This window comes from Macaca nemestrina, chromosome 4, assembly GCF_043159975.1.
Source record: "Macaca nemestrina isolate mMacNem1 chromosome 4, mMacNem.hap1, whole genome shotgun sequence".
Taxonomy (NCBI): domain Eukaryota; kingdom Metazoa; phylum Chordata; class Mammalia; order Primates; family Cercopithecidae; genus Macaca; species Macaca nemestrina.
Window position 1 is genome coordinate 61,365,768 of NC_092128.1, and position 21,088 is coordinate 61,386,855.

The following is a 21,088-nucleotide window of genomic DNA, read 5'->3' on the forward strand; positions in this document are numbered from 1 at the left end:
ACTTGGAGTCTGGACATCTGAAACTTGGTATGACTGGTCTTTGGAACTTGCCCACTCCATTTGAGTGGAAGTGTGGCCTGATCACCCATGGCGTGCCTGTACTGGCACTTTAATTTTTGTTTTTCACTTGACTTGGATTGCTTGATACTTTGGTTTTGACCCTGCCTTGGATTTCTTGATACTCTGATTTTGGTTTGATTCTGGTTTGGCATAAACTCTAAAAGTGTGTGTGTGCCCTTTTTACCCATTCTTTGTTTTGTGGTGTGCGTGTGATGTGAGCATGGTGTCTTGTCTCAAGGAAGCATGGGTCAGGCACAAAGTAAGCCCACCCTACTAGGAACTATGTTGAAAATTTTCAAGAAAGGATTTAAGGGAGATTATGGTGTTACTATGATACCAGGAAAACTTAGAACTTTGTGTGAAATAGACTGGCCAGCATTAGAGGTGGGCTGGCCATGAGAAGGAAGTCTGGACAGGTCTCTTGTTTCAAAAGTATGGCACAAGGTAACCTGTAAGCCAGGGCACCCAGACAAGTTCCCGTATATAGACACTTGGTTACAGCTGGTTTTAGACCTCCCCCACCCACCCCCATGCCCCGCACAGTGGTTGAGAGAACAGCAGCATAAGCGGCTAGCAGAGGCAAGGAAAGACCAGCGCAGAGACAGAGACGAAACAGACAGAGAGGAAAAGAGGCAAAGAGAGACAGGAAGAGATAGAGAGGAAGAGACAGAGAGACAAAGAGGGAGTCGAGAGAGAGAGAAAGAGAGAGGCAGAGAGAGAAAGGAAGAGACAGAGGCAAAAGGAAAGTCAGAGAGAGAAATAAAGTCAAAGAGAGAAAGATAGATATACAAGTAGTTAAGAAAAAACAGTATACCCTATTCCTTTAAAGCCAGGGTAAATTTAAAACCTATAATTAATAATTGAAGGTCTTCTCCGTGACCCTACAACATTCCAGTACCACTTTGTTGTAAGTATAAACAAGGGCATAGCCTGAAATCACTGAGGCCACTGACAACCGATAGCCTTCCTATCAAAAATCCTTAACCTAGTAATCTGCAGATTGCCCAAATGCATTCAATCTGTAGCAGCAACTGCTTTACTAACAGAAGAAAGTAGAAAAATAACTTTTTATAGGAAACCTCATTGTGAGTACACCTCACCAGTTCAAAAGTATCCTAAGGAAAAAAAAAAAAAGATGATTTAACATTAACCACTGAAAATTCCCTTAACCCAGCATGTTTCCTAATGGGGGATCTAAATCTTAATTACCATACAAAGAGGTCCGACCAGACCTAGGAGGAACTCCCTTTAGGACAGGATGATAGATGTTTCCTCCCGGGTAATTGAAGGAAAAAAAATCTATACCAATTCTACGTTAATTTGGACTAAAAAAGGTCTTACGAATAGCAAAGGATAATTGAAATCCCAAACTTACAAGGTTTTCAACAAAAGTAAAGTTTACTAAAAGTTAACAGTGTAACATGTATTATAGTAACTTCTAATCTTGTGGCCTTAGACAGTCTCGTCCACAGACATAAAGGAAGTTTGCTTTGGAAAAGAATGGTTATCTTTGGAAAAAAAATGGGAAAAAAGGTGGGGTGCAGAATTTATATAAAAAGAATGTTATATGGTAAATTCTTGTCCTGAAATAAATTAACTGGTTGTTTAAAGAAAGAAATGTTTGTAATAAGTCTGAAAGTTGAGGCAGATCAAAGAATTGTCTGTGAAAGTCGTGAAAGAGAAAAAAAATGCTATAAAATAAGAAGTTATGCAAGAAATGTCATATAATTTAAAAGCAACTAGGCCTCCTGAATGTAAAACTATTGAAAAAACAGATTATGTGCAAGGTGTATAAGGAAAGTAAAATATACCTCTGGTAAAAGGATTATAAGGAGGCATAAGAATATGGATTTTTGGCCGGGTGCGGTGGCTCAAGCTTGTAATCCCAGCACTTTGGGAGGCCGAGACGGGCGGATCACGAGGTCAGGAGTTCGAGACCATCCTGGCTAACACGGTGAAACCCCGTCTCTACTAAATAATAATACAAAAAAACTAGCCGGGCGAGGTGGCGGGCGCCTGTAGTCCCCGCTACTCGGGAGGCTGAGGCAGGAGAATGGCATAAAAACCCGGGAGGCGGAGCTTGCAGTGAGCTGAGATCTGGCCACTGCACTCCACCCTGGGCGACACAGCGGGACTCCATCTCAAAAAAAAAAAAAAAAAAAAAATATGGATTTTTACCTACATTAAAAGGTTAAAAAAGCCGGGCGCGGTGGCTCAAGCCTGTAATCCCAGCACTTTGGGAGGCCGAGACGGGCGGATCACAAGGTCAGGAGGTCGAGACCATCCTGGCTAACACAGTGAAACCCCGTCTCTGCTAAAAAATACAAAAAACTAGCCGGGCGTGGTGGCAGGCGCCTGTAGTCCCAGCTACTCGGGAGGCTGAGGCAGGAGAATGGCATCAACCCGGGAGGCGGAGCTTGCAGTGAGCTGAGATCAGGCCACTGCACTCCAGCCTGGGGGACAGAGCGAGACTCAGTCTCAAAAAAAAAAAAAAAAAAAAAAAAAAAAAAGTTAAAAAATTGTTTTGAAGGTTTAAGCAAGTTTTAAAACATTAATTGTAAAGGAAATTCTGTGTGTAAACATATTGGTCAAAGTTAAAGGGGTATCATCCAGTTTTTCTGTGAACTGAACATTAAAATAAAAACACAACGAGTTTTTCTTAAAGCACTAACCTGCTCTTTAACAAAAATTATAGAAGGTTACAAAGCGTCTAGAAAAATCTTATCTTATGGTCTGACATTAAAAATTGAAATGTATCTACAAAGTTTTATTAAAACTAAGTTTAATGTTAATAGCACACTAATATAAAAGTAAAATTTATCTGGTATAAAAATCATACAGGAAGCACTGTCAAATATAAAGTGGTGTTTGGCTTCTTTGGTCTAAAAACTAATAAAAAATAGGTGCTAAAGGAGATTTCTCAGTAGAAATGCACTAAGGACTATGAAGTCCACTGTTGATGTCCCCACATTTAAAACAAAAAGTCGATTTCTTAAAAATTATATAATTGGTTTATCTTCCACTTTCCTTTCCCTCAAAACTAAAAGTATTTTAGCACATGTAGCACCCCTAGAATTTCTGGTAAACCAGCACTAACCTGAAGATCATGTTCTCATCAAAAGGTGAAACAAAAGGAAACTTGAGCCCACCTAGGAAGGACCCTACCTTGTGCCGCTAACCACCAAGAGTGCTGTTTATACAGCGAAAAAAGGATGGACTCATCACAACTGAGTCAAGAACACGTCACCCCCTCCAGAGTCGTGGGCCACAGTCCCAGGGGAAAACCCTACCAAACTAAAGCTAAGAAAAATTTAACTCTTTCATCTGTTCTATTACTCTTTCTTCTTTCCTTGCTCTATTGCTGACCATCAAGTTATTAACATAACTAAGTCAATTTCACCTCAAACTATTACATTTAATGCTTGCCTTGTTATACCCTGTGGGGACTTGCCAAGTCAAAGACAGCTCTCTACTTCAGAAAAGTACCTCTGTCCCTCTTGACTCTCCTCAGACTGGGCATTAGTAAATTAGGATCATTTAATCAAGGGAAATTTCGATAGTCTCCAGTGTTGACCAGGAGTTTTGCCTCCCAATATAGAGCTTTTATGCCATAGTTGGTCCAACGTTCTGTGGACCACTAAAGAGCAAGGATGGACTGCCCTAACTGGTTTTTGTAAATTCCTAAAATCATATATTCATTTTACTAGAAGGATCATAGAAGTTAAAGACTTGAAACAAACTTTGGCAATTAAGACAGGATACCAAGATACAAATGCCTGGTTAAAGTGGATCAAATATTCCACCCACATGTTAAACAAAAGCAACTGTTATGCTTGTGCACATGGCAGGCCAGAGGCCCAGATTGTCCTGTTTCCACTAAGGTGGTCCTCCAGTCGACCAGGCATGGGCTGCATGGTAACTCTTTTCCAGAATTCTACAGCCTGAAGTAACAAGTCGTGCCAAGCTCTCTCTGCTATATCCTAAAGTCCAGCACCCTGTGGGTCAGCCCCTGAGGGCCATCCAGCTTCTGTCTCCCAACACTAAGTTCACTTTGTGTCTCTCATGACAGGGAGGAAACTTAGCATTCCTTGGAGACCTGAAGGGATGCAGTGAGCTTAAGAATTCTCAAGAGTTTATCAATCAGTCAGCCCTTGTTCATCCCCGAGTGGATATGTGGTGGTATGGTGGTAGACCTTTACTGGGCACTCTGCCAAATAACTGGAGTGGCACTTGTACTTTAGTCCAATTGGCTACCCCTTTCACCCTGCCATTTCATCAACCAGAGGGAGGAAAAATAAGACGTTGTAAAGCAAGAGAAGCCCCTTATGGGTCTTTTGATTCTCACATCTATTTAGATGCAATTGGAGTCCCACGGGGAATACCAGATCAATTTAAAACTTGAAATCAAATAGCTGCAGGATTTGAGTCAATATTTTAGTGGGTGACAGTTAATAAAAATGTAGATTGGATAAACTACATCTATTACAACCAACAGCAATGAGATTTTCAAGAGTTAAAAGAAAAACTCATGTCATCCCCAGCCCTGGGGCCACCTGACCTGACAAAACCCTTTACACTCTATGTATCAGAAAGAAAAAATGGCAGTTGGAGTTATAACCCAGACTGTGAGGCCCTGGCCAAGGCCAGTGGCCTATCTCTCAAAACAACTAGACGGAGTTTCCAAAGGCTGGCCCCCAGGTCTAAGAGTGCTAACAGCAATGGCCCTGTTAGCACAAGAAGCAGATAAACTAACCCTTGGGCAAAACCTGAATATAAAGGCCCCCATGCTGTGGTAACTTTGATAAATACCAAAGGACATCATTGGTTAACAAATGCTAAATTAACCAAGTACCAAAGCTTGTTATGTGAAAATTCCCACATAACCATTGAAGTCTGCAACACCCTAAACCCTGACACCTTGCCCCTGGTATCAGAGAGTCCAGTTGAACATAACTGTGTAGAAGTATTGGAGTCAGTTTATTTTAGTGGGCCCAACCTTCAAGACCATCCTTAAACATCAGTAGACTGTGAGCTGTACATGGACGGAAGTAGCTTTGCTAACCACTGCAAAGTGACTCTGAAAAAGACGACAAGCCCTGCTCCAGTCACACCCGGAAGCTGACTGGTCCATGCATGGCCGAAGCATGAGAAAACTCATGGTGGAACTCATTTTCCTTAAAATTTGGCCTTGTATAGTAAGGACTTCAACTGACCTTCCGCAGACTGAGGACTGTTCCCAGTGTATACATCAAGTCACTGAGGTAGGACAAAAGGTTCCTATGGTCCTATTTTATGGTTATTGTAAGTGTACTGGAACTCTAAAAAGAACTTGTTTGTATAATGTTATTCTATACAAGGTATGTAGCCCAGAAAATGACAACTTGTGTGTTATGACCCATCTGAGCCTCCCATGACCACAGTTTTTGAAATAAGATTAAGGACTGAGGACTGGCGGGGGCTCACAAACAATACGAGTAAAGTGTTAGCCAAAACAGAAGAAAAGGGGGCATCCAAACAAGTCACCTTGAAATTTGATGCCTGTGATGTCATTAATAGCAGTAAGTTAGGAATGGGATGCAGTTCTCTTAATTAAGAAAGAGGCTATCGGCCGGGCACGGTGGCTCAAGCCTGTAATCCCAGCACTTTGGGAGGCTGATATGGGCAGATCACGAGGTTAGGAGATCGAGACCATCTTGACTAACATGGTGAAACCCCGTCTCTACTAAAAAATACAAAAAACTAGCCAGGCGAGGTGACGGGCACCTGTAGTCCCAGCTACTCAGGAGGCTGAGGCAGGAGAGTGGCATAAACCCGGGAGGCGGAGCTTGCAGTGAGCTGAGATCCGGCCACTGCACTCCAGCCCAGGTGACAGAGCGAGACTCTGTCTCAAAAAAAAAAAAAAAAAAAAGAGGCTATATGGCAGAAAATAAGTACACTTGCCATGAATTAGAACTGTGTGAAAATAAATGTGGATACTGGTCTTGTGTCATTTGGGCTACTTGGATAAAAAATGAAAAGAATCCTGTCCACCTTCAGAAAGGAAAAAGTGGCCCTTCCTGTGGTCAGTGTAACCCCTTACAACTAGTAATAACCAACCCCTTGATGCTCACTGGAAAAAAGGGGAACGTATAACCCTAGAAATCAATGGGGCTGGACTGGATCCAGCCCCATTGGGTAAATATAGTGGTTTGAGGAGAAGTTTATAAACACTCTCCTGAGCCATTATTTCAAACCTTCTATGATGAACTAAATGTGCCAGTACTAGAAATTCCAGGAAAAACAAGAAATTTGTTTTTGCAATTAGCCGAGCATGTAGCCCAGTCTCTCAATGTCACTTCATGTTATGTATGTGGAGGAACTATAATGGGAGATCAATGGCAATGGGAAACCTGAGAATTAGTACCTACAGACCCAGTTCCTGATAAATTCCCGGCTGAAAAGAATCACCCTGATAACTTCTGGGTCCTAAAAGCCTCAATCATTAGACAATGCTGTATAGCAAGAGTGGGGAAGGACTTCACCCTTCCTGAGGGAAGACTCAGCTGCCTTGGGCAAAACCTGTATAATAGTGCTACAAAAACAGCCACCTAGTGGAGTTCAAACCACACTAAGAAAAACCCATTTAGTAAACTCCCAAAGTTGCAAACCATGTGGGACCCACCCAGAGTCCCACCGGGACTGGACAGCCCACTGGATTATACTGGATATGTGGGCATAGAGCTTATGCCAAATTACCTGACCGGTGGGCAGGTCATTATGTTATTGGCACTATTAAACCATCTTTCTTCCTACTGCCTGTGAAGACAGGTGAACTCCTGGGCTTCCCTGTGTATGCTTCCTGCGAAAAGAGAAGCATAGTTATAGGAAATTGGAAAGATAATTAATGGCCCCTGAGAGAATCATACAATATTATGGGCCTGCTACTTGGGCACAAGATGGCTCATGGGGATACCACACCCCCATTTACATGCTTAACCGAACCGTACGGTTACAAGCTGTCTTGAAAATAATCACTAATAAGACTGGCAGAGCCTTGACTATTCTTGCCTGGCAAGAAATTCAGATGAGAAATGCTATCAATCAAAATAGATTGGCATTCGACTACTTGCTAGCAGCTGAAGGAAGGGTCTGTAGAAAATTTAACCTTACTAATTGCTGTCTACACATAGATGATCAAGGGAAAGTAGTTGAAGACATAGTTAGAAATATGAAAAAACTGGCACACGTATCCATGTAAGTGTGGCATGAATTTGATCCTGGGGCCATGTTTGGTTCCCAGTACTAGAGAGATTTAAAACTCTTATAATAGGAGTTATAATAGTAATAGGAACCTGCTTACTGCTCCCTTGTTTGCTATATGTACTTCTTCAAATGATAAAAAGCTTCATTGCTACCTTAGTTCACCAAAATGCTTCAGCACAAGTGTACTATATGAATCACTATGGATCTGTCTTGCAAGAAGACATGGGTAATGAGAATGAAAGTGAGAACTCCCACTAATAAGTGAGATTCTTAAAGTGGGGGAATAAGGGAGGAGACCACCTCTTATATTGTCTTATGCCCAATTTCTGCCTCCAAAGAAAGAAGTAAAAACTAAAAGGCAGAAATGAAATCCACAGGCAGACAGCCCAGTGCCGTGCCCTAAGCCTGGTTAAAGATTGACCCCTGACCTAACTGACCTAACTGGTTATGTTATCTATAGATTCCAGACATTGTATGGAAAAGCATTGTGAAAATCCCTGTCCTGTTCTGTTCCATTCTGATTACTGGTGCATGCAGTCCCCAGTCAACTGATCAATTGCTTACTCAATTGATCATGACCTGCTTGCTCAATTGACCCTCTCAAGTGGACCCCTTTAGAGTTGTAAGTCCTTTAAAGGGACAGGAATTGCTCACTCTGGGAGCTCAGTTTTTGGAGACAAGAGTCTTGCTGAAGCTCCTGGCCGAATAAAGCCCTTCCTTGTTTAACTCGGTGTCTGAGGGGTTTTGTCTGAGGCTTGTCCTGCTACAAGGTTACCTGATGCTTTTGCCTCACAGTTCTTAAGATTCTTTCCTTTATCTTGACTTTAGATAACCTGATGACGGTGTGCCTAGGTGATGATTCTTTTGTGATAAATTTCCCAGGTGTTCTTTGAGCTTCTTATGTGTAGATGTCTAGATCTGCAGCAAGGCCAGGGAAATTTTCCTCAATTATTCCCCCAAGTTATTTTTCCAAATTTTTAGACACTCTTCTTCCCCAGCAACAACAATTATTCTTTGGTTTGGCTGTTTAACATAATCCCAGACTTCTTGGAGGCTTTGTTCATTTCTTTAAATTCTTTTTTCTTTGCATTTGTCAGATTGTGTTAATTGGAAAGCCTTGTCTTTGAGCTCTTAAGTTCTTTCTTCTACTTTAGTTCTATTGTTGAAACTTTACAGCATAATTTGCATTTTTCTAGGTGTGTCTTTTATTTCCAGAAGTTGTGATTGTCTTTTCTCTATGATAGCTACTTCTCCAGATACTTTTTCAACAATATTCTGTTTTTTTTTTTTTTTTTTTTTAATTTCTCAAAGTTGGTTTTCATCTTTCTCTGGTGTCTCTTTGAGTAGCTTACTAATCAACCTTCTGAATTCTTTATCTGGCAATTCAGAGAGTTCTTTTTGTTTTAGATCTATGCTGGAGAGCTAGTATGATCTTTTGGGGGTGTTACAGGACCTTGTTTTGTCATACTACCAGAATTACTTTTCTGGTTCCTTCTTATTTGGGTAGACTCTTTCAGTGGAAAGATCTGGAATTCAAGGGCTGCTGTTCATATTACGTTGTACCACAAGGTGATCCCTTGATGTGGTGCTCTCCCTCTTCCCCTAGGAGTGGAGCTTCCTGAGGGCCAGACTGCAGTGATTGTTATTGCCCTTTTGGGTCTAGTCATCCAGTGAGCTACTGTGCTCCAGGCTAGTGCTGGGGAATGTCTGCAAAGAGTCCTGTGATGTGATTCATCTTTAGGTCTCCCAGTCATAGATATCAGCGCCTGCTCTGGTGGAAGTGGCAGGGGAGTGAAGTGGCCTCTGTGGGAGTTCTTGGTTGCAGTTTTGTTTAGTATGCTGGTTTTCTTGAATGCTAATTATGCTAGCAGTGAAGTTGTCACACAGACTCAGGACCTTTGGTTATTCAGGGTGCTGCAGGCTGTGGAATTAGCTATTGTTTTCTCCTTCTTTGGGGCAAGGTTGTTTCTGAGTTGCTGCAATGGCTTGGGTTGGCTGGCCACCAGCCAAGAGGTGATAATTTCCAGACAGCACCAGCTGTGTTAGTAGAATGGGGATATAATCTTGCCCTACTTTGGCCAGGATGTGTATTTGGGTTCCTCACAGGATGGACAAGGCCATAGATCTCCCAAGAGTTTATGTCTTTTGTCTTCAGCTACCAGAGTAGGTAGAGAAAAACCATGAGGTGGAAACAGGGTTAGGTGGGTCTGAGTTCAGACTCTCTTTGAGTGGGGCTTGCTGCAGCCACTGAGGGGGATAGGAGGGTGGTTCTTAGGCCAGTGGAGTTACGTTCCCTTTGGGGATTTTGCCTGAATTTTCTGAAACATACAGGTCACCAGGGAAGTCGGGAGAAGCCAGCTATGACAGGCCTCACACAGCTCCCATGCAGCCAGCAAGGCAAGTCTCCCTCCCACCATGCCCTGCTAACCACATTGAATTTATATCCAGGCAACTGGCCAGCAGTGTTGAGATCTTGCCACAGTCTACAAGCCTCCCCAGTGAGAAAGCAAGAAGGGCTCTCAGGTCTTACCCCTCCCTGCCTGCCCTCCCTGTTGCCTGTGGCTTCTGTGATCGTATCTGCATCATATCATTCACCCCCACAGGATTCTATTCAGGAAAATTTGTGCTAAATTGAAATAATTACAAAGTTCAGCAACGAGATTCCTTCACACTCCAGCTCCTCCCAAGTTCCACTGTCTGCCTTCCTTTCCCCAAGGATCTCTGTGAGAAAAGGACAGGAATGATTTCCCTGAGTTTGAGCTGGGGACCAGGAGTTTCTATAGGGTTTTTCCTGCTGTGGCTTCTACTTTTATGTTTTTCTGGACTCCATAAATCTGTTTCAACTCTAGGTAAGCTTAAATCTGTGAACCACAAATATCTGAGACAGGTCCCAGTCAATTTAGAAAGTTTATTTTGCTAAGGTTAAGGGTATGTGCCTGTGGCACAGACTCAGGGGGTCTTGATGAAATGTGCCTTGTGTGGTAGGGGCACAGCTTAGCTTTACACATTTTAAGGAGACATGAGACATCAATCAACATATATAAGATGAACATTGGTTCAGTCTGGAAAGGCAGGACAGCTCAAAGCAAAGGTGGGACAACTTGAAGAAAGGAGGGGGCTTCCAGATCATAGGCAGATAAGACAAATGATTGCATTCTTTTGAGTTCTGTTTAGTCTTTCCAAGGAGGTAATCAGATGCGCATTTATCTCAGTGAGCAGAGGGATGACTTTGAATAGAATTGGAGGCATGTTTGCCCTAAGCAGTTCCCAGCTTGACTTTTCCCTTTAACTTAGTGATTTTGGGGTCCCAAGATTTTTTTTCACAAATCCTTCTCCTGTGATCTATATTTTCAGGCTCCCCAGTGGGGATGTGTGTTCAGAGACCAACTTTTCTCCCTCTCACACTTTGGAAACTGTTTTTCAGCTGTCTCACAGAGTTTGCTGCAGCAAGTTGCTTCTTTCAGAGTCTGTGAATTTGTTCTGTTTTTCTAGTATGTTCTTGGAGGTTCTTGGTGGTTCTTGGAGCAAAACTTTGGTGCATATATGTATTAGTCTGTTTTCATGTTGCTGATAAAGACTTACCCAAGACTGGGTAATTTATAAACAGAAAGAGGTTAAATGGACTCACAGTGCCATGTGGCTGGGGAGGCCTCACAATCATGGCAGAAAAAGAAAGGCACATCTAACTTGGCATCAGACAAGAGAAAAAAGACAGCTAAATGAAAGGGGAAACGAAATCATCATATCTCGTGAAACTTACTACCATGAGAACAGTGTGGGGGAAATTGCCCCCATGATTCAATTATCTCCCACCAGATCCTTCTCATAACACCTGGGAATTATGGCAGCTACAATTCAAGATGAGATTTGGGTGGAGGCACAGCCAAGCCACATCAACATATATTTTAAATCATTGTATCTTCTTGCTGAATTGACCCCTTTATCATTATATACTGATGTTCTCGGTTGCTTCTTATAATCTTGACTTCTATTTTGTCTGATACCAGTATAGCTACTATTCTTTTTTGGTTTCCATTTGTATGGAATGCTGTTTTTCATCTCTGTATTTGTAGTCTTTGTGCTTTGAAAGGTGAAATGTGTTTCTTGTAGGCAACACATTGGCCATTTTGTTTGTTTTGCTTTGTTGTTTGTTTTGTTTTGGTTCATTCAGCCACACTATGCCTTTAAAGAGTTTAGTCCATTTACATTCAGTGCTATTGTTGATAAATAAGGACTTCCTCCTGCCTTTGATTTGTTTTCTGATTGTTTTGATTTATTTGTTTTCTGATTGTTTTGTATTCTTCCCTGCCTGCCTGCCTGTCCAACCCCTCCCTCCCTCCTTCCCCTTCCTTCCTTCCTTCCTTCCTTCCTTCCTTCCTTCCTTCCTTCCTTTCCTTCCTTTCCTTCCTTTCCTTCCTTTCCTTCCTTTCCTCCCTCCCTCCCTCCCTCCCTCCCTCTTTCCTTCCTTTTTTGCTCTCTACCTTCATTTCTTCCTACCTTTCTTCCTTTATGTGAAGGTGGTTTTCTCTGGTGGTATGTTTTAATTTCTTGCTTTACGTTTTTTGCCTATCTGTTGTAGAATTTATTTGATGGTACCATGAGGCTTACAAATAACATCCTATAACCCATTATTTAAAACTGATTATGACATAACACCAATTGTAAAGAGAAAGTAAATAACACAAAAGTGAAAGAAAACTTTTTCATTAGTTTTCTTTATTAGTTTTCTACACTCTAACTTCATCTCCTCCTCCACCTTTTAACTTCTGTTGTTTCTATTTGTATCTCATTATACTGTCTATGTCTTGAAACGTTGTTGTAGTTATTTTTGATAGGTTCATCTTTTAGTATTTCTACTCAAGATATAAGTAGCTTACACACCACAATTACAATGTTATAATATTCTGTGTTCGTGTACTTATTATTGACAGCTAGTTTTGTACCTTTGGATGATTTCTTACTGCTTGTGAATGTCCACTTCTTTAACATTGAAGAACTCCCTTTAGTATTTCTTATAGGACAGTTCTGGTATTGATAATCCCTTAGCTTTTGTTTGTATGGGAAAATTTTTATTTCTCCTTCGTGTTTGAAGGATATTTTTACTATATATAGTATATACTATACTATATATATCCTTCAAACACGAAGGAGAAATAAAAATATATATATCATATACTATATATACACACACTGTATATATATACTATATATACTATTTATATATACACACATACACGTTTACTTTCCTATCACTACTATTTCTTACTCATTATCCAGATTATCACGTATATATTCCAGTTACTCTAAACCACAACTTGCCTGGCATGTAAGTTGTAACTCAGATGATCATGTCTGCCCTATGTCTCAGTTTCCTTGGCACTGATTTGTTTATGCCAGGGAAATCAGAAAAATAATTATGTTGACCCTTTCCTTTGATGATCATTAGTTATAGATGATAAATTTTGATCTCTAATTTTAATCTCACCAGCAGATTGCACTAATAAGCAGCACAGTTAAATGGCCCTGTGGTCCATTAGACCATCATAGACTTAAATGGTATTATGTACACACTGTAGTATAGTTCTAACCTAATATTTTCTTTCTTTATATTTTTATATAAAACCAAAATAAAACAATTAGGAATCATAAGATTTTAAGTTTATCTTTTTATGTTTTCCTCTTCTTTTAAATCTCTGGAGTTTGCAGAAAGATAGCCGTCTAGATACAACCAGGAGGAATATGTACCACATAGGGACCAGGACATCAGAAAGACTGGCACACTCTGAGGAGATCTTTGGAGGGAAGGCATTGAGAGTAAATGGAGAGAGGACACAGGTGCTGGGCTGAAAGGGAAGGAAGCTGGGGACACTGCATGGGGCTACCATGCACTAGGATTTGTTCCTGGCCCCTAATGATTCCTGAAGAGGGGTGAGTTGAGCACATGAGGTGCAACTCACTCTATGTGATATGGTTTGGCTGTGTCCCCACCCAAATCTCATCTTAAATTGTAGCTACCATAGTTCCCACGTGTTGTGGGAGGGACCCCATGGGAGATAATTTAATTGTGGTGCAGTTTCCCCCATATTGTTCTCATGGTAGTGAAAAAGTCTCATGAGAAATGATTGTTTTATAAGAGGAAACCCCTTTCATTTGGCTCTCTTTTCTCTCTTGTCTGCCACCATGTAAGATGTGCCCTTCTTTTTCCACCATGATTGTGAGGTCTCCCCAGCCACGTGGAACTGTGAGTCCATTTAACCTCTTTCTGCTTATAAATTACCTAGTCTCAGGTATGTCTTTATCATCAGTGTGAAAACGGACTGATACACAATGGATCTCTGGAATCCTAGCAGTAGGACATCTCAAAACCCCCATGGACACTTGAGTTGACAGGGACAGCTGCTTAGAGAGGTGTTAGGGGTGCATTAGTCCATTTCATAATACTAAAAATAATTGCCTGAAAGTGGGTAATTTCTAAAGATAAAAGGTTTAATTGACTCACAGTTCAGCAGGAATGGGGAGGTCTCAGGAAACTTATATTCATGGCAGAAGGAGAAGGGGAAGCAAGGTACTCTCTTCTCAAGGCAGCAAGAAAGAAAAGTGCCAAGGGAAAAGGGGAGAGCCCCTTAGAAAACCATTAAATTTTGTGAGAACTCACTATTATAAGAACAGCATGGGAGAAACTGCCTCCATGATTCAATGACCTCCACCTGGTTTCTCCCTTGGTGTGGGAATTATGAGAATTACAATTCAAGATGAGATTTGGGTAGGGACACAAAGCCTAACCATATCATTCTGACCCTGACTCCTCCAAAATCTCATGACTTTTTCACATTTAAAAAGCAATCATGCCTTCCCCATAGTCCCCCAAAGTCTTAATTCATTTCAGCATTAACCCAAGTGTCCAAGTCCAAAGTCTCATCTGAGACAAGCCAACTCCCTTCTGCATACAAGCCTGTAAAATCAAAAGCAAGTTAGTTACTTCATAGATACAATGGAGGTATGAGCATTGGGTAAATACACCCATTCAAATTGGGAGATATTGGCCAAAACGAAGGGACTATAGGCCCCATGCAAGTCCTAAATCCAGCGGGGCAATCAAATGTTAAAGATCCAAAATAACCTGCTTTGATTCTATGTCTAACATCCTGGTCACACTGATGCAAGAGGTGGGCTCCCACAGCCTTGAGCAGCTCCACCCCTGTGGCTCTACAGGGTATAGCCCCCTCTCCCGGCTGCTTTCATGGGCTGGCATTGAGGCTGCAGGTTTTCTAGGTGCACAGTGCAAGCTGGGTACAAGCTGTCAGTGGATCTATCATTCAGGGGTTTGGAGGCCCGCTTCTCACATCTCCACTAGGTGGTGTCCCCATGTGGACTCTGTGTGAGGGCTCTGAACCCACATTTCCCTTCTGCACTACCCTAGCAGAGGTTCTCCATGAGGGCTCCACCCTTACAGCAAACTTATTCCTGGCCATCTAGGCATTTCCATACATCCTCTAAAATTTAGGGGGAGGTTCCCAAACCTCAATGCTTGACTTCTGTTTACCCATAAACCCAATACCATTTTAAGAAAGAACGAAGCTGATCTGAAAGAGGTGAAAAACCAAAAAAGTCACTTTAAGAATGCAATCTCAAGTATTAACAGCAAAATCGAGCAAGCTGAGGACTCTCCAAGTTCAAAGATCAATTATCTGAAATAATTCAGTCAGACAAAATCAAAGAACAAATATTAAAGAAGAATAAATAATACCTCCAAGAAATATGGGATTATGTAAAGAGATCAAATCTATGACTCATTGGCATCCCTGAAAGAGAAAGTAAGCAATTTGCAAAACATATCTTAGAATATTGTAGATGACAATTTTTCCAATCTTGCTAGAAAGGCGAACATTCAAATTCAGGAAATGCAGAGAAACCTTGTGAGATAGTACACACACACACACACACACACACACACAGATACACACACAACAAATTCCCAAGACACATAGTAGTCAGATTCTCCATGGTCTCAATAAAAGAAAAAATGTTAAAGGCAGCTAGAGAGAACGACAAGTCCTCTACAAAAGGAAACCCTTCATGTTAACAGCAGACTTTTTTTTAGCAGAAATCCTACAAGCCAGAAGAGATTGGGGGCCTGTGTTCTGAATGCTTAAAGAAAAGAAATTCCAACCAAGAATTTCATATCCAGCCAAACTAAGCTTCATAAGCAAAGGATAAATAATATTCTTTTCAGTCAAGCAAATGCTGAGGGAATTTGCTGCCTATGAAACGTGCCTTACAAGAGGTCCTGAAGGGAGTGCTAAATATGGAAAAGATCATTACTGACCACTGCAAAACACACATAAGTACATAGACCACTGACATTATAAAGCAACCACACAAACAAGTCTGCATAATAAACAGTTAACAATATAATGACAGGATCAGATTTGCATATATCAATATTAACTTTGAATATAAACAAACAAAATGTCCCCATTAAAAGGCACAGAGTAGCAAGTTGGGTAAAGAAGCAAGACTCAACAGGATGCTGTCTTCAAGAGACTCATCTCACATGCAATGCCACTAATAGAGAAGCATAATTCTTTTTTTTTTTTTTTTCCCTTCAGCTGGAGTCTTGCTCTGTTGCCCAGGCTGGAGTGCAGTGGCATGATGTTGGCTCACTACAACCTCTGCCTCCCAGGTTCAAGTAATTCTCCTGCCTCAGCCTCCCAAGTAGCTGGGACTACAGGCACATGCCACCACACACAGTTAATTTTTTGTATTTTAGTAGAGACAGGGTTTCGCCATGCTGCCCAGGCTGGTCTCAAACTCCTGAGCCCAGGCAATCCGCCCACCTAGGCCTCCCAAAGTGCTAGGACCATAGGCGTGAGCCACTGTGCCTGGCCGACAAGCATAATTCTTTCTCTGGTATATTAAATATTTCATTATGGTAGGATCTATTGCTGGGGAGTTAATATAATCCTTTAGTAATGTCATAACTCCCTGCTTTTTTTTTTTTTTTTTTTTTTTTGAGACGGAGTCTTGCTCTGTCACCGGGGCTGGAGTACAGTGGCCGGAACTCAGCTCACTGCAAGCTCCACCCCCCGGGTTCACGCCATTCTCCTGCCTCAGCCTCCCAAGTAGCTGGGACTACAGGCGCCCGTCACCTTGCCCGGCTAGTTTTTTGTATTTTTTTAGTAGAGACGGGGTTTCACCGTGTTAGCCAGGATGGTCTCGAACTCCTGACCTCGTGATCCGCCCGTCTCGGCCTCCCAAAGTGCTGGGATTACAGGCTTGAGCCACCGTGCCCGGCCAACTCCCTGCTTTTTTATACTTCCAGAATTGTTATGCTTGTTCCTTCACAGCTGGAGAAACAGTCACTTCTTTTTACTTTGAATTTATTTTTGTTTGAAAGGACATTTTTCTCTTGTTAATATGACTGTATGTATATTTACTAGGGCCATTTGGCTTTGCTTCTGGGTGTTTTCAGTGGCAGTGTATGTATGAATTCCTTGGTTATAGATAGTTAGTGTGCTGGCTTTTTCTTTTCTTTTTTTTTTTTTTTTGAGACGGAGTCTCGCTGTGTTGCCCAGGTTGGAGTGCCGTGGCCCGATCTCAGCTCACTGCAAGCTCTGCCTCCCGGGTTCACGCCATTCTCCTGCCTCAGCCTCCCGAGTAGCTGGGACTACAGGCGCCCGCCACCTCGCCCGGCTAGTTTTTTTTGTGTGTGTTTTTTAGTAGAGACGGGGTTTCACCGGGTTAGCCAGGATGGTCTCGATCTCCTGACCTCGTGATCCACCCGTCTCGGCCTCCCAAAGTGCTGGGATTACAGGCTTGAGCCACCGCGCCCGGCCGTGCTGGCTTTTTCAAATGCCAATAGTGGTAGCGGTATACAGGGAGTTTGAGCAGGCCCATGGCCTCCCACAAAGACAGGGTGGCACAGGCCTTGAGAAGCTAAGGCTGTCTTCCACATGTTTTCTTCTTTGTTTTCTTCATTATGATCCACTTGTCCATTTACATGTCATTACACCACTACACTAAAATAATTTCTTAGATTTGTTTTCTGCTTGATTTGATTTCTAAAATGTCTATTCTGCTATTTACAGTATAGAATATATATTTTTATTCTAAAATTTTAATTTTGTTAAAATTATTTTACAATGTAATCAGTGAATAATGATTGCTTTATAGCTACCTTATCAATATAAATACTTTTCCTTAATTCCCATATTGCACTAAGTATAACCTGCAACATAGTATTGAATAAAAGTGATAAGAGAAGATATTTTTGTCTTGTTTCTAAACTGAGAGGGAAAGAATTTAGACTTTCACCAATAAGTATGATATTAGCTGTAGGTTTTTCAAAGATGCCTTTTATCATATTGAGGAAGTTTCCTTGTGTTTCTAGTTTTCTGAGAGTTGCTATTATGAATAGTCATTGTACATTATCAAATATTTTGTCGACATATACTGTATTAAGATAATCATTTGTGGTTTTTCATTTATTACTTTGTTTTTAAGATTTTTAATTTTAAAAATATTTAACTGACAAGTAAAAACTATGTAAGATTCTATGTGAGTACAATATGATTTGATATATGTATACACTGTGAAATAATTACTATATCATGTTAATTAACACATCCATAATATCAAAGAGTTACATGTCTGTGTATGTGTGTGTGTGTTAAGAACACTTAAGATCCACTCTCCTAGCAATACAGTATTATTAACTATAGTCACCAGGATGTATACTAGATTTCTAGAACTTTATCATCTTATAACTGACAGTTTGTATCCTTTGAGAAATATATTTCCTTCCCCCAAACCCCAATTCATGGCAAGCAGTGTTCTTCCCTCTGCTTCTACGACTTCTACTTTTTAAGATTCCACATACAAGTGAGATCATACAGTATTTGTTATTCTGTGGCTGACTTATTTCACTCAGAATAATATTCCCAAGTTTTATTCATGTTGTCACAAATGACAGGAGTTTCTTTATTTTATGGCTGAACATATTCCATTGTATTTCTATGATATATTTTCTTTATTGATCTGTTGAAGGGCACTTAAGTTTGTACCATACCTTTCTTTCATTTTTTCTTAATGTAAGTCTTATCACTATACATTTCCTTCTTATAACTGCTTTTCCACATATCGTTAAGTTTTTGTATGTTGTCTTTCCAATTTTGTCTAAAGATACTTTTTGATTTGCCTTTTGATTTCTTTGACCTATTGATTATACAGAAGTGTTGTTTAATTTCTACATATTTGTGAATTTTTCAAAATTCCTTGTATTATTATTTCTAATTTTATGATATTGTGCTCAGAAAAGTCACTTGATATGATCTGAATCTTTAAAATTTGTTAAGACTTGTTTTATGGCCCAATATATAATCTCTCCTGGCTAATGTTCCATATGTGCTTGAGAAGAATGTATATTCCGCTGATGTTGAGTGAAATGTTTTACATATGTCAGTTAGATCTGTTTGGTCTATAGTGTTATTCAAGTTTCTGTCTTCTAATTGATTTTCAGTTTGGGCAAACTACCCTCTGTTCAAAGGGGGATAATGAAGTTTCCTGCTATTATTACATTGCTGCCTGTTTGTCCCTTCATTTCTGTTAATATTTGACTTAAAACATTAAGTCTTTCACTGTTGGTTGAAATATATATTTTAAGTATTTAGGCCCTGAGTTACAGGGCCTTTATGTGGGAATCACAGTAGGTGTGACTCCTGGGTCCCTAGGTAGATGACCCTGGTAGCAGGACCAAGGCCAAATGGAGATATATATACACTTAAAATTTTATGTTATCTTAATGAATTGATCCTTTATTATATAGTGACCTTATTTGTCTCTTGTGACAGATTTTGTCTGAAAGTCTATTTTTTCTAATAAAAGTATAGCCAACCCCTGTTACGTTTACTGTTTTTATGGAATATATTTTTCATCCCTTCCCTTTCAGTCTATGTGACACTAGGGCTAAAGTAGGACTCTTGTAGGCAACATATTTTTGGCCTTTTTTTCCAATTTATTCATCCACTCTCTTTTGATTGGAGAATTTAATCCATTTACATGCAAAGTAATTATTGATAGTTTAAAAAACTTACAATTTTTTTCATTGCTTTTCGATTGCTTTGTAATATCTTTGGTCCTTTCTCTCATCTTCCTTTATGATTTATTTGTTGATTTTTATAGTGGTATGCTTTAATTTCTTTGTTTTTGGTAGATCCACCAGAGGTTTTTTTCTTTGTTGTTACCGTAGGACTTATACAAAACATCTTACAATTAATACCATGTATTCATGAATCTGCATGTTTATTCCTTCTCAAGACTTTTCAGTCCGTATTTCTTTAAACTTTCTGCCACTTCTTTTTCTTTTTGTCTTCTATATATGTGTTCTCATAATTCTATATATGAAGGCTTGATGGTATTCCATATGTTTCTTATATTTTCTTCTCTCTTTTTAATTTCTTTTTATTTCTCTAACGCTAATTTCAAATGGTGGCCTGTCTTGAAGTTTGCCATTTTTTTCTTCTTCATGATCAAATCTTGTATTAAAACTCTCTATTGAATATTTAGATTTATCATTGCATTCTTTAACTCTAGAATTTCTGTGTGGTTCTTTTTTATGGTTTATGGTTTATATTTCTTAAGCTTCTCATTTTGTTTATACATTCATTTACTAATGTAATTTAGTTGTCTGTGTATTCTTAAATTTCATTGAGCTTCTCTAAGGATGATCATTTTAAATTTTTTTCAAGCAATTTATAAATCTCCCTTTATTTGGAGTTCTGATGCTAGAACTTTATTAATTCCTTTGGTGGTGACTTGTTTGCCTGATTCTTTGTATTCATGCAGTCTGGCATGTGTATGTTTACATGGAGTAAACATTTCTTTCTGGTATTTATGACTGATTTTGGCAGGTAAAAGCCTTCTCCTATTAGGTCCCCAGGCTGATAGGATTGCCTCTGGGATCAATAGGATTGCCTCTGGGATCACAGTTGAGTCAGGGTGGGAGCCAGGTCAAGTGGCTGCTGCTGGGTCTGCAGTGGGGTCTGTGGTTGGTGCTTATCACCAGGGATTGAAATAGATATGGGTCCTGTGTGGTTCCTTGGTGGACTGGACTGTCACCCAAGTCTGCAGGTCTGTCTCTTGGGGCACAGATGGGTATGTCTCCTTCTGGGCCTTTAAGTGGGCAGGACTGCTCTCAGACCACAGCTAAGAAGGGATAAAGCTGAGTTTTAGGGTCATTTCAGTTGGGCCTGAGTTACAGGGCCTTTAGGTGGGAATCACCGTAGGTGTGACTGGGCCTCTGAAACTATGGTTGGTGAGTCTGCCACTTGGGAGTAGATATCCCTTCTCATGGCTGTGGAATATCGGTGCTGTGGAGATATAAACAGGGGACCTCTTATTCTGTTATCTGGTTGATATCACCCTTTTCTAATTTGTCAATATAGTTATTTACATTTGTTGATTCCTGAATATAAAACCAACCTTGAATTCCTGTAATAAACTCTACTTAATCATGAGGTATTATCCCTTTTTCATACTGCAAGATTTGTTGTGCCAGATTTTAAGGAATTCATGTCTCTGTTCATAAAGGTATTGGTCTATAATATTCTCTATAGTTTTACATGTATGTGTGTGTTATAATCCCAGTAAACATGAATTTGTAGTAATATCTCTGACTTCAATAAAGTGCTAAAGGATTTATTATAGCTTTTGTTCTTCATTATCTGTAACTTCCCTCTTCAACAATAAGAAACCACCCACCACTTTTCTTATGTATTTCTTTAAAAGT

General features: G+C 40.2%; 1 long non-coding RNA gene across 4 annotated transcripts in view; it reads left to right on the forward strand.

The window, feature by feature from the left end:
* Nucleotides 1–343: 343 nt before the first annotated feature.
* Nucleotides 344–21,088, forward strand: part of LOC105475404 (uncharacterized) — a 111,155-nt gene continuing 90,410 nt past the window's right edge. For all 4 annotated transcript variants that reach the window (XR_983321.3, XR_011622094.1, XR_011622095.1 and 1 more), the window contains exon 1: nt 344–504. This is a non-coding gene — a long non-coding RNA (uncharacterized lncRNA). The remainder of the gene's footprint in view (nt 505–21,088) is intronic.